The sequence below is a fragment of the Antedon mediterranea genome, chromosome 3 (assembly GCF_964355755.1).
Source record: "Antedon mediterranea chromosome 3, ecAntMedi1.1, whole genome shotgun sequence".
In the NCBI taxonomy this organism is placed as follows: domain Eukaryota; kingdom Metazoa; phylum Echinodermata; class Crinoidea; order Comatulida; family Antedonidae; genus Antedon; species Antedon mediterranea.
The window spans coordinates 13,420,837-13,434,980 of NC_092672.1; the positions used below are offsets into that span (position 1 = coordinate 13,420,837).

The 14,144-nt window shown below is 35.7% G+C and overlaps 1 long non-coding RNA gene across 2 annotated transcripts in view; it reads left to right on the forward strand.

The window, feature by feature from the left end:
- Positions 1-75: 75 nt before the first annotated feature.
- LOC140043627 (uncharacterized) overlaps positions 76-14,144 on the forward strand; it is a 104,338-nt gene continuing 90,269 nt past the window's right edge. For both annotated transcript variants that reach the window (XR_011844324.1, XR_011844325.1), the window contains exons 1-2: positions 76-388; positions 1,603-1,865. This is a non-coding gene — a long non-coding RNA (uncharacterized lncRNA). The remainder of the gene's footprint in view (positions 389-1,602; positions 1,866-14,144) is intronic.

Below are 14,144 nucleotides of genomic sequence, written 5' to 3' on the forward strand. Positions count from 1 at the left end.
CAGCTAGCTGTGATATATTCTCTGCTGTGTCTCCGGCCCACATGTCAATGTCATCACATGGTGTTTGCTGCCAGAAGTGCGCGCCGCCAAGTTTAATTTACTGCATAGATTAGATAGGATAGGTTGGTCCTGCGATATATCTATTTAATTGTTTTACAAATCGGTAAACATTAGAGTAATTTTGTTGAATGAAGAGCGATATGGACCAATGATGTCTGTCGACGGAGCGGAAAGGTTAAATGAAACGGCCATCTCACCTCACCGCAGCATGTGCATGAGGTGTGGATCTCCCAACTATTGTGTGTGTCTATCAGCTGTGTGTGTGACACAGTGTCAGTGAAGTTCCCGCCATCATACCAGTCTCTCAATGAATAGTGCTTAGAGGACAGTGAGTTAACTCCTAAGGGCTGCCTTTTCTCGTAGTCTTAACTTAGTTTATTTGGGCGCTAATGCAGTTTCGTACCCACCCCTTAAAATTACTCAAAAAATCTTCATCCAACCTACTCACGAGTTGTCTACAACATCCTGCAATCATAAAATTGTAAAAAAATTTTTATTTAAAACTATTTTTAATCAATTAATACTGAGCACCCTTCGGAAATACATCGCCAGTACTTTTATCGGCAGGCCGAGTAGCGATGATTTTCGCGAAGCTAAGCTGGCGATAAATGGATTTCTGAAGGGTGCTCAATTATTAATTGATTAAAAATAGTTATAAATAAGAAATTATCGATATTTTACCATTTTATGCTTGCTGAATGTTGTAGACAACTCATGAGTAGGTTAAATGAAGTATTGAAACCATTTTGAGTAATTGTATAAGGGGTGGGTACGAAACTGCATTAAGCGCCGTGTATTCGTTTGTTAATATGTGTCTGTCAAACAAAGATGTTTTTGAATGAATTGTGTTTTAAAACTGATTTGCTAGAAAAGCACACCGTATTTATTCAAATAACACAACATTATTGTTGTTGTGGAGGGGACTGAGGGTTTATTGTTCAGGAGGTTTTTATTTAAATAGGGGGAGTTTAATGGAGGGAGCAATTTATTCGGGACCAGGGGAGGTGTTTATTTTTCTATACTGGCTGCATCTAGTCGTATACAATCTTCTCTCCAGACTATATCTACGCCTATATTTGATACGCCTTTTTCACGAAACGGAAGACATCTTCGATTGATGACAAACAATGCTATGCAACGAATGGTAACCAATAGAAATAACAGCGTTTTTAGGGGATTTCAGGACACCATGTTAATATTCGTAACTCTGGAACGGAGGATCATATGAGAAAAAAAAATTTTTCTTAAAAACTAAAAGATTGGCCTACATCACTGTGTGATTGAAAAAAATTAGAAACAAGTAACTTGTCCTCCGAAAATAGGCTGAAAACGCTATTTTATTTCTGTTGGTTACGCTTTGTTGCACAGCATTGTTTGTCATCGATCAAAGATGTCTTCCGTTTCGTGAAAAAGGCGTATAGTGTCCCTATGGATTTTGATGTATTCGAAGTAAATTAAATTAAGTAGAGAGTCACAGAAATTCACAATTCGTGAGTCAGAGAAAGAAGAACGGAATGTTGTATATTTACTTCTTCTTGACAGGATTATGGATGAATTCTAGTGATTACCAGAATGAATTTCAGACATCATAGTAATGTAGACTACTGAGGCCAAGTCTGTGGAGTTTTGATTCTGCTGGAAGATCTCCGAAACAAGTTTAGTAGCTCGATTTCTTTACTTTTCTAAAGTATTAAATGTCTATTCTAAAATGACAAGACCATACAGTACCCGGACAGCTTACTCCATCAGGTGGCTCGAAAGTACAGTAGCGCTCTGTCTGGGAGAAAAGGATGTACACATTTCCGGTAAGCTGGACTAGCACATTTATTTTATTTAGTCAATTCATTCCAAATTAAATTAGCCAAATGAATTTTAACCAAAATTAAAAATTGATGAAAATTAAATGGTAAAACATTATAGGCAATTTATCTCAATTTATGTCAAAACTCAATTTATTATAGTTATACCTTGTATTAAGGTATTTAGAGAGGGCCTTTTGATCACTTAAAATCCATCGAAAAAACACTAACTATATTTAGTTAGACACATGCAATCATTCCTTGAGTGTGCTATATGCGAGGCGTTATTTTGTATTGTAATCTTGTGACCGTGTGAGCGACAGTGGTGACAGTTGTCCTACTTAACATTTAATGGATAGGGGTGTATTGATACCAAATTGTCTAAAAATGTGATGAGGTCGTAGCACATCACATTTGATGATGTTTTGTTGAAAATTAAAAAAAAAATCTATGCCATATTATGTCTTCTTATTTTTAATCTTACAAGGGATAGATTTTAAGATAATTATGCTTTCCAATTTTTATGTTTGATTTACCCAATTTCGGTTGAGTGTTCAATGTTTTAACTGAAATGTAGAATCAGCCTACATTGTTTATCCTAAAGACGTGTTGTGTAATCGGTAATGTGAAGGAAATTCCCGGACTGACAACCATTTCAATATTATGATAGTGAATTCATTCGAAACATAGTGATACCTACAGTAATATTATAGCCAACCATATAAATATGTTTTAGTTTTACATTGATATAACAAATGAATACAGTATAATAATATTTATTAACCATTTGATAGAAAATAACTAACTTAATGAAAGCATTCGCAAACTGAGTGAAGTACTTGGCAAAATATTGCCACAGAAGGCGCATGTTGATTTTTAAAATTTCAATAGGCATGTTTTGTAATTCCTATGTGGCCTCTTGCCACCATGCACTCGTGGCTGAAGTGACTTCTCTTTGGCATATATATCAGTAGCATATTATGGATGACTTCAAGGTTTCCTGTATGGCACTTGTGGCTGAAGTGACTTCTCTCTGGCATATATATCAGTAGCATATTATGGAAGACTTCAAGGTCTCCTGTATGGCAAAACTGAACAGCCTGAAAATTCGTTCAGAATTACATACAGTATTGATTCACTGAGAGAATATTTTTTGTTTACTATTGTACAAAAATTGAATAACATGTTATTGATTATTACACCAATTTCATTCTTATGTAATTCTAATTAAGTACTTACATGTTGCATGTCTTAAAGGAAGTTTGGCCTAACTACTACTGCTTGCAAAACTTTGATGTGCTTCGACACTTCCTCCTGGCTGGGATTCCCATCTCCCGCGATGATTGTTGTGGCATATCCACTCGTACACAACCATAGTTCCCCTGAAAAATTTAGTTACTTCTAGAATGCTGCCACAAATGCTGCATGTTTCAAAAAGTTTGTCCAGTGATGACTGGTAGACCAAGAATACAGCATCATTATTATTACTGGATGTATGGTTATCTTCTTTTGATGAATCTGACTCATCTGAACTACTTGATGGCTCATACTCACTGTCAGCTGTAGGTTTGACAATCTGTAAAAATTGTAAAAACTAATTACTGTATTGAAAAAGAAGTATTGTGTAAAAGTTTTCCGATACAAGAAAAAAGAAAATCGTCAATTCCAAGAATTAACGCTTAAAATCAAGACAAAACAAAAGTCCATCTATTCCAGCTTGTCTTTACTGTGATCAAGATCAAAGCACAATAACATTACCTGTGTCACTGTCAGAATGGTCTACATCTGAATATTCCAATTCTGGCTCTTTTTCAACACTAGGTTGTTTCTTTGGTGAACTTGCTGACTTCTTGGTTGGCACTAATTTGCATTTGGAGGTTGTAGTCTTAGATTTTGTGGTGTCCGTTCTTATTATTTTCGCATATGAATGGTCATGCTGGAGTTTCAGTTGGTCTGCCAGAGTGTCCGTCTACAGTAAAAGAAGGGGTTGGCATAACTAATAGTTCAACTAGAGTTTCCACAAACTGTTATCACATTAGGCCAATAAAGATATAGAATAAAGATTATTTAATTTAAGTACCACAAACCTGTGTTGATTTGCTGATTTTAGTTCTATGTCTACAGTTGCACACCTCAACAGGAATTTCCATCTGCTCATCAAATGCTGTGTCAACTGTAGATCCACTCATTAATTCTGCATTCTCACTTTCCACTAAGTTCTCCAAGTTGATGGTCTTAAAAATAAAATAAGTACTATAAATAAACTAAAGATTTATATAACAAATTTAAATTGAGATAAATGTGTAGGCCTACAGTACACTTTTTTTTTGTTTCGATCAATCACCAATAACTTCCAAAATAATTACAAACACAAATGAAATAGAGAAAGAATCTATACTACTCGAAAAAATCAATTTAATTAGGATAAACAAATCTTTGTTGTTTTCGATATTACAGCTAAACGCATACGAAACACATGTGCACACAGTGCTACACAATTAAAAATACCCGGATGAAGGTACTTACGCCCCTCCAGCTCCTGCGGCTTCTGGGTGGGTATTGCTAAACTGCGCAAACTGCGCAAACACTGCGCAAACAACAAAAAAAGCTGTGCAAACCTCCTTCAAAACAATTATTATTGATTATAACACAACTAGAACTATATAGGGAGACAATTTATGAGAAAAAAAAATTGAAATTCCTTTAAGTTTGCCTTTTTTTGGGTGAAAAACTTCAATTTTTGTGAAAATTACTGATTTAACACTAACAGCGCAAAGAACAAAAAAAAGCTGCGCAAACCTCCTTCAAAACAATTAATATTGATAGAACACAACTACAGTAGAACTATATAGGGAGAAAATTTATGGGAAAAAAAATTTGAAATTCCTTTAAGTTTGCCTTTTTTTGGGTGAAAAACTTCAATTTTTGGGAAAATTACTGATTTCACAGCGCAAAGAACAAAAAAAGCTGCGCAAACCTCCTTCAAAACAATTAATATTGATAGAACACAACTACAGTAGAACTATATAGGGAGACAATTTATGGGAAAAAAAATTTGAAATTCCTTTAAGTTTGCCTTTTTTTGGGTGAAAAACTTCAATTTTTGGGAAAATTACTGATTTCACAGCGCAAAGAACAAAAAAAGCTGCGCAAACCTTCTTCAAAACAATTAATATTGATAGAACACAACTAGAACTATATAGGGAGACAATTTATGAGAAAAAAAATTTGAAATTCCTTTAAGTTTGCCTTTTTGTGGGTTAAAAACTTCAATTTTTGGGAAAATTACTGATTTCACAGCGCAAAGAACAAAAAAAGCTGCGCAAACCTTCTTCAAAACAATTAATATTGATAGAACACAACTAGAACTATATAGGGAGACAATTTATGAGAAAAAAAATTTGAAATTCCTTTAAGTTTGCCTTTTTGTGGGTTAAAAACTTCAATTTTTGGGAAAATTACTGATTTCACAGCGCAAACAACAAAAAAAGCAGCGCAAACCTCCTTTAAATCTATTACGGTAATATTGATTAAAACACAACTAGACCTATATAGGGAGACAATTTATGGGGAAAAAATTTGAAATTCCTTTAAGTTTGCCCTTTTTTGGGTGAAAAACTTCAATTTTTGGGAAAATTACTGATTTCACAGCGCAAACAACAAAAAAAGCAGCACAAACCTCCTTTAAATCTATTAATATTGATTAAAACACAACTAGACCTATAGAAGAGGCAATCAGATGTTGATGCTGGTGATGAGAAGGTGTCACACAAATCTGTAATTGCATTGTACAAAGCATCTCTTTGGCAACTGTCTTTCTCAATTCTATTGGGCCGTAGCTGCATAGTTGGTTGCTGTTGAGTTTCTAATCCTGTCATACGTCTTACATCTGTCACAGACATACCACGCTGGGTTGACGTGATGCACCATCTTCTTATGGCATTCTGCGAGTTTTGAAAACCTGCAATTCCTTTCATAGGTGAAGCTGCATCTCTATTGACTGTCTGTTCCAATGTTAAGTCAATCGCAGATCGTGAGAAACTCTTTGCCGTTCGCCTTATGGAAAAGGCCCCTGCCTGTAGCACCGCCCTGATTTGTGGTGTTGCTTTCATTAACTGGTTGAGAAACAGCACACCCCACCCCACCGTGCATATTTTGGTCAATTGAGTCCAAAAATAATATCAATCATGTCAGGGATTGTGTTGGTAGGCATTGACATCATGAGATTCCTGTGAACTCTATTTACCATATGGATACATGCTCCAGTATTGGGCAGTTGGGCCAAAGTCTCCATTCATTGTCTTTTTACTATACCCTTCATATTCCAGCATGTGTTGTTGGAAGATTGGACTAGTCTCCAGAAACTGTTCCTGTGTACTACTGTCTTTGGGAACATCAGTAAGGAGGTCCCTAAGGTCATCTTTATTTTCCTGAGCAACAGTTTACAGGACATTTTCATAGAGGTTTCTTTTCATAGCAAGAGCAAGGATATCATGTATTCGAACACATCGATTGTAATTTTTTTTTCACAAATGAAACCCATCAGCGATCCTTCTGCCAGTACTTTGTCAACAGGTATTCTGCACCACTTTCATTTATGAATGTCCCAATAGCACCATAGAAGGCCGACTCCAAATGGAAGTTTTCAAGCAAGATGAGAAGCTTATCGAACAGAGGCGCTTCCAATGCCTGGATCAAGTATGCCTTGAGAGCCACAGCTAAATCGTAGGTAACAACACCATATTCTTGATGGGTTCGCGAACAACATCGTTTTTCGTTGGTGGGGCATATATTGGATGCATGTACATCATTTTCTGTTGTGGCAGGGCATCATTCACAAACTGTGAATAAAATCCAGGAAAAAGTGGAAGTGACTCATCAACTTTGGACAAAAGCAACCGGTAGAAATCAACTGTATGAAGTGATATAAGATTATTTGATGTTCTCTGATAATTGTTTGGAACTGATAAGTCAAATTTGGCTTTTTTTAACTGCTTTCCATCAAACTGCCTTCTTTTCTTCCCACTTCTGATACCAGAAACACTTGCCATGTCATCTGGTTGGCCTCTTGTATGTTCTGGTAGCCGATCCCAACTGTAGCATGGAGGGTATCTTTCCCGTCAGTTGTATCCATATTAACGTCATAATTATCCCAAGCAAGTCCTGTGGCACAGTCTGGATACATTTTAACACCGTCTGGAGCATCTTGACCAATTTCCTCTGCTGAGAATGACTTGACTTCGTCATAAGGGCTGTGTCCCAGACGAAAAAATGGATTATATTATTTTAACAATTTTTTCTGACAATGTGCGACACATAAATTAAAAGCATGCTGTATGGAAATAGATATCTCCATGGTGGAAATTATCAAAATTCTGCAAATTTAAATGCAGAAATTTAAAACAAAACATAAATGTTTAGTGTTTGAATTTATTTTATTTAAAAATAGCAATAAACAAAGATAATTACTGTATTTTACTTTATTACCCAAAGTATTGTTGAGATTATCTGCTTCATCTTCATCACCACTGGAGAATTGATCTGACAAATCAAATTCATTTTCTGAAACTGGAAAAATTTGATACCAATACATGTGTGTTTGTTACAAAATAGAAAAAAAGAAACTGTTAGATCTATTTGCAATGAGGGGTCAAAAGCTGTCCAGCATTTTCTGATAACAAATTCATAATACAGTCATATCAATTGAAAAAAACTCATTTTCTGAAAAACAAATTGAGTTATTGAAAAACGTTATGCTACAATTCAAATAATACTACCAAATAAAATAAAAAAAACCATCTTACGCTGTAATGCAAAAAAATACTTCAATCACTGGTAAATTGTGTCAAGTTAAACTAATCAGGGGATAGTGTGGTCTGAAGGCTTGTCCCAGGCTGACTTTTTTCTAATTCTAGTTGCAAGAAGTTGTTGTTGTTGGTTGTGTCACTGGCCTTAACAACACTTTAGAATTTTCTGAAAAACAAATTGAATTATTTAAAAATGTTATACTACAATTTAAAAAAAACATCTTTAGCTGTAATGCAAAAAAATACTTAAATCACTGGTAAATTGTGTCAAGTTAAACTAACCAGGGGATAGTGTGGTCTGGCTTGTCCCAGGCTGACTTTTTTTTTCTAGTTGTTGCAAGAAGTTGGTTGGTGTCAATGGCCTTAACACTTCAGAATTATCTGAAAAACAAATTGAATTAATTAAAACTATGTATGTTTACTTGTAATAAAATTACTATAATCAAATTTAATGAAAATAAACTAACCAAGTGATTGTATTTCCTGGCTTGTTGCAGGCTCCATTGAAGCCCGAAAAACTGGCAAGTTGCTTAATTTGAATGAATTTAAAGTATTTAAATACAAAATATTGTTATAATCCTGAATGTTCTATAAGGTGATTTCGATATATTATTGAACATCAATAAATTATACTTTTAAATTACCAAACAATTGCGTAAATTTTAGTCATTAACTGTGCTTGCGATGACACAACATGTAAAATCAAAAGGAGCTGAACAAATCTCAGCTCGTCTTGTCACTGCAAGTAATTTATTAAGAATTACCTTCTTCACTCTCACTATCACTGCTTTGAACTCAAGCTCGAGTTTTTCTTCCAGAACACAGGGAATCATCTAAATCGTCATCGATAAACCATCGCCTGTTCTTCTTTCGCTGGCGCTTTTCAGGAAGAGGAGGGGTTAAGGGTTCCCCTGCTTCTGCATCGGTGAGCGTTGTGGAAGACAGTCCAATCAATGATAAGTCTGACTTTCCAGATAGGTCACTAATAAAGTTGTCTGCTTCTTTGTAGCTTTCTGCAAAAAGATATAATTGCTGAATGGTTAGATCTATTGTTTTATAGGTAAAGGTACAGTGTCAAATTTCTGTTATCTACCGATAATCCAAACAAGTCAATATAGATATTTTCACATTGAAAATATTGCAATTCTACCTCCACGATTGTCGTTATTACCGTGCGACGCAGACAATTTGGATTAAAAATTCCATAGTTCGCCGTCTTAGTGTGGGATGTTGTCCAGCGGCAAAACCATTAAACATTAGTGCAGAACATCCACGGCCTGGGTACTACAACTACGTGCTCGTCATCCACCTCACAAACTACGTATTAAAAATGATATAAAAAAATAGGATTTAAGCTAATATAATAATAGTAGTCAAACAGAAACTTAAACAGATCTTATCAAGCAAATCAGACAATTCATAAAACACATGACACACTAAAAACATGCTTACTTCAAACTACAAAGTATGCACAAGCGACAAGATGACATATGATATTGCATCATCTTCATCAAAGATAGAGAGTGGAATGCAGATTACCTTTGCCTTTAAGCTATCTGTATGGATGAACTGCATATTTGTATGCCCAGTGTTCTAATATAGGCAAAAGAAATGTAATCAGTATATTGAATATTCAATCTAGTTTTGCATCATATGATATTTTGCGGATAACCAAAAAGCATTCAATATGGAAGGGTATTGTCTTCAAAATTTAACAAATCGGTTAAACAAGGTCATTATCTGCATGTTTTGGTTACCAAGTGTTGCATGCAAAATATATTTGGAATGGAAACTAAATCATCATTGAATAAAGAAATAACATTTGTTGGGGTTTTGTCACAAATAAAACTACAGTATTGGTAGCAAAAGATTCCACCTACATTTTATTTGATTTATTCATCTCATTGAGATGAAAAATGAGAATTATTTTAATGTAAAAAATAACAATAAATTAACTAGACATGAAACTCGTCACTTTGACGAGTTAGTTCCGCACGACAGACGCCACGTGCACGTCATATGTCAAAAACTATAATACGAGGTGGTCCTGTAAATTCGCCTTGTATTATAATTATACAGTATATACTGTGTATACAAAGGAGACATTAATTCTACATGATACAGAGGGCGGCAAACAAGAATTTGCTCACATCAGAGCCTATGCTGGTGTACATTGTACTACTGTATATTATATGACATATTAACTAATTAATTATGGGACATATTTTAATTCAAATATTTAACATGATGACGTCATCAAAATAAAACACAAAGATAGCAATTTCTGAAGAAAATTATCTCAGCAACAACATATTAACGTGTAGAAGAAATTTGAATATGTAAAATGTTGGTGCGCGCACATTTAAATGTGATGAACTTTGACGCAGATGATGAAAATTTGACCTTTTTAATTAAACTTGTCATATGATATGACATGACGTCACAACATCCAAAATAATAGTAATAATGCAACAAACTGAATTAAATGAATCCATATAATTTTTAAAAGATCACATAAATATAGAGCTGTAGGTTACAGAATGTTAAGAAATACAATAAGAAACGAACCTCATGTGATGAAGAGACTTGATTTGCGGTAGCGGCTTGAAAAATGGTTCCAGGAACGTCTGCCAATTGTATGCAGGGACGTGCATCGTACCATCTTCTGCTCCAACTATCTTGGCTTTGTTTTGTTGTACCCAGAGTGAGATGATGTTTCCACAACCTTCTTCATGTCATCTAAGCAACTAACCATGCACTTCTTGAAACGTTGCTTCAGTAAACCAAACCCCTGGTCTGGAGCAAACTTAGTATGCCCTGCGATGAGGAAATTTAATCCGATTGACTTGTGCAAGCCATGAATTGTTCGCCATGCCAGGTACCATAATACATACTTGTTCTTGTTTTGTCCGCTACAATTGTCGCAGTGTAGCAGACAATGGTCCTCTCCCAATCTACCATCCAAGAAAAAAAATCATTAACATAGGAAATTACAGCATTAGATCCTTTGGAAATGGCTACACCTTCATCAATTGCTGTTGAGGAACTGCCTCGCAGGCTATGCCAAAAATGCCCAATTTGCGGGTGCAAATAAAGTAAGTTGGGCCTGGTTGCAAGGGGTCCGAGGGGTAGCTTACTTGTTGCGCAAAGTCAAACGAATAGTGCATCACGAACATTGTGCGTTTGGTCCTAGTCTTTCGTCTGTAATGACTGCCTTCGCATCCGCAATCATTGATCTCAACAAATCCCTTTCAAGGTGAACCACACGTAGGTGTTCCAATTGCGCTTCTAACTGTGCATTTTTCTGCGCTTCTGTTTGATTTGCTGAGCGGTAGACAGCACTGTTGTTCTTCTGACATACCCAGCATAGATCACTCCGTGGCTTTGTTGTCAGGATGAATGGGCAGAATTGCCTCCAAACCTTGGAGAACGTTGTTCGTTTGATGATTCTCATCTCACTGTGACCTTTAAGAAAAATGCACCAATTGTTATTATTAATACTATTAATTATTAATCAAGCTGAAATGCAACACAATTTTAGATTAGAAACATTTAAAGCAAACTACAGTTAGCTTATTTCTGTTCATTACCTGCTCTAATTCGCCTTTCATTAACATCCATCAGCTGAACCTCGTGTTTCCGCCACACACCTGACTTGGTTTCACACGACGGCTGGAGCCGCACTCTCGGATCCTGGCACTTGACACCTCTCACTCTGCCTGGTATAACCATTCCGTTGAATACTGCATAGTTACTTATGTACCCCACAACATGGCGGACATCAGTTTCAGAAAGCGCTGTTTTGCTAAATCGTCGACCCCCATACTTTTTTAGCGGTGGTGTGACGCCTGTAGTCTTGTAATGGGAGATAATTCCCTGAAGTTGACAATTGGATATGCTAAAAAATATAAATGTACAGAGAAATTAAATATCAAAATCATAATTATTTTTATGCTAGGTTCGGTTAATGAATAATGTTTGATTGTTAGTTTTTTGTTAATATTGACTGCTTTGACAAAAAATTAATTTAAAAAAATACTTACGAATGCATGTATTCAAAAGATCGGCACACTTTCTGGCCTTCAACCAAATAGGTTATGCGGGATTTTTGTCTTTCGCTTTGTACCGACTTTCTTGACTTACTGTGTCTGTGCCATATTTTTTATTGTGGCACTTATTTTCCCCATTAGAAACATTTTTCTTTCTACGGCTGAAAGTTCTTGCATTTGTGCCCTGAGGTTTAAGACATACTCTTCTTCGAATTGATTGAGGCATGGGTCCGGGTTAGCTTGGTCTCGATTTCTGGGGTAACGACAGCGTCTAAATGTTTGTATAGCAGTACGTTCGTCTTCATTAGCTGGGCCTGCCCAATCTTCCATTCCTCCCTGGTTCAACAAACCGTTTACGCTGTCTAGGCCAGGGTTGACAACAACAGCAGGCATGGACCCATCTTCCTCCCCCTCACTCATGTCCACATCTTCAATTTCAGATCTTTCCTCCGCTTCAGGAAGACCAAAATCAAGCTCCTCCTCAGACTCACTACTGTCCTCCTCCCTGTCTTCCTCTAGCCTGTTGCTAAAAAATTCGGTAGCCATGTCACCAATCGTTGCTCTGTCGGTAGCATCAAGTCCTAGAAAACGGGCATCATTTAGCGCTTCAACCACTTCTTCAGTAGAAAATGGCATGATAAAACTTTAAACAAAACCAGGCCTAGCGTGTTAATAAGCAATTTGTAAAGAAACAGTAGATAAAGCAGTGAAAATGTAGTAAAAAATAACGTATACTATTAAAATTGTTTAAGCGTGCGATAGAGACAACCAGGAAGTGATTGCCCTCATGCACATGCGCAGTTGGCATTCTATGACCACATGATTGAATCTGACCAACGACAAACCGTATTAGACCGATCGCTTCTCTTATATAGCAAGAAATCTTTAACAGGACTGGCTGGATGATATTAAAAATAATTAGTTTTTGTTTGCAATGAAAAGGTCACATTTTAACCTTTCGATAGATACCGAACACGACGATGTGGGTACTCGGGTTCGTTGACAATGTTATCGTAAAATATGGCGTGTTGTTTTTTTTTCATTGAAAATAACAATTTTGTGTTTGATGAATGATTTTATTTCTACTAAATAATGACTTTACACACATTTTTAACAATTAAAACTTTGTGAGATATTAGATAGATATTAAAAGATGTGATTTTTAGCAAAACATCTTTTTTGACCATGTGTAACAGGGTAACAGGTATGCTTAATACCCAAATACTTGAATGATTTATCTGCTGAATTGGACTTGAATCTGAGAAACCTTGTGGGACCCATTAAAATAAAAGCTGGAATGGTGTGACCATGCTATAAATAGATGAGTCACCTCATCCAAGTGGTGGGAAAATGGTCATGAATATTTAGTGTATAATGTTTCAGTATGGGTCAGTTCATAAATGGGCAAGAAATTTTGTTAATTGATTTGCATTTTTAATAGTTTCTTTTTTTTTGTATAACCGAACTTTAAATTGATAATTACGTGTGTATGACTCTTAGTTACAATCATCGGTCTGTAAACTACGAAATAATGTTAATGTAAAAGTATATACCATCGGTTAAAAGTTGTCATAGTACCCAACTGGGAATGGATGACACTTACTAGTGCCTAGCCCAAAGTGAAGGTTTTCATCTCCTTCCGACTGGTTACTAGGTAAGCTTCTATATTTTTCTCTCTCTTAATTTTAGAATTGTTTTAAGTTAATATAGTTGATTAGTTATTTGATTGAATATACTAGACACAACGCAATAGTAGCCAATACTGTCGTTAATGATACGATTGATCGATCACTGATATGTTATTTTAAATATTTTTATTTTATTTATTTAATTTTGGATTTATATAGCGCTTTTCCAAGTGACCAAAGCGCTGTATAATAGAAAATACTATATACTCAACAAAGCTTACAAAAAACAAAAAAATAGAAAATGGAATGAAAATACAAATATATATAATTATATATAAAAACTATGAGGGCCTATACAAAAAGTTACCGTAATTTCATTAACATTATTTAGGAAAGAGATAGGTTTTTAACATTTTCTTGAAATATTGCACATTTGGGGCTTCACAAATATAAGATGGTAAGTTATTCCACAATCTAGGACCGATGACAGAAAAACACTTATCGCCAAACGACCTCTTGGTCTTGGGGATGGCAAGATGGGTATGGTCTTGGGTAGATCGAAGTCCATGCCGACCAGAATGGTGTTTGTTTATAAGGTCCTGTAAATAACCAGGTGCTGAGCCATACAGACAGTTGTACACATGCACTAAGATCTTGAATTCAATCCTCTGCTGGACAGGCAACCAATGCAGCTCCCCAATGAGAGGAGACGCAGTGGTGCGCTTGCTAGCTTGAAAAATAAGACGTGCAGCGCTATTTTGCAGTGTTTGCAAACGTCGGACGTCTGAAACAGCCAATCCA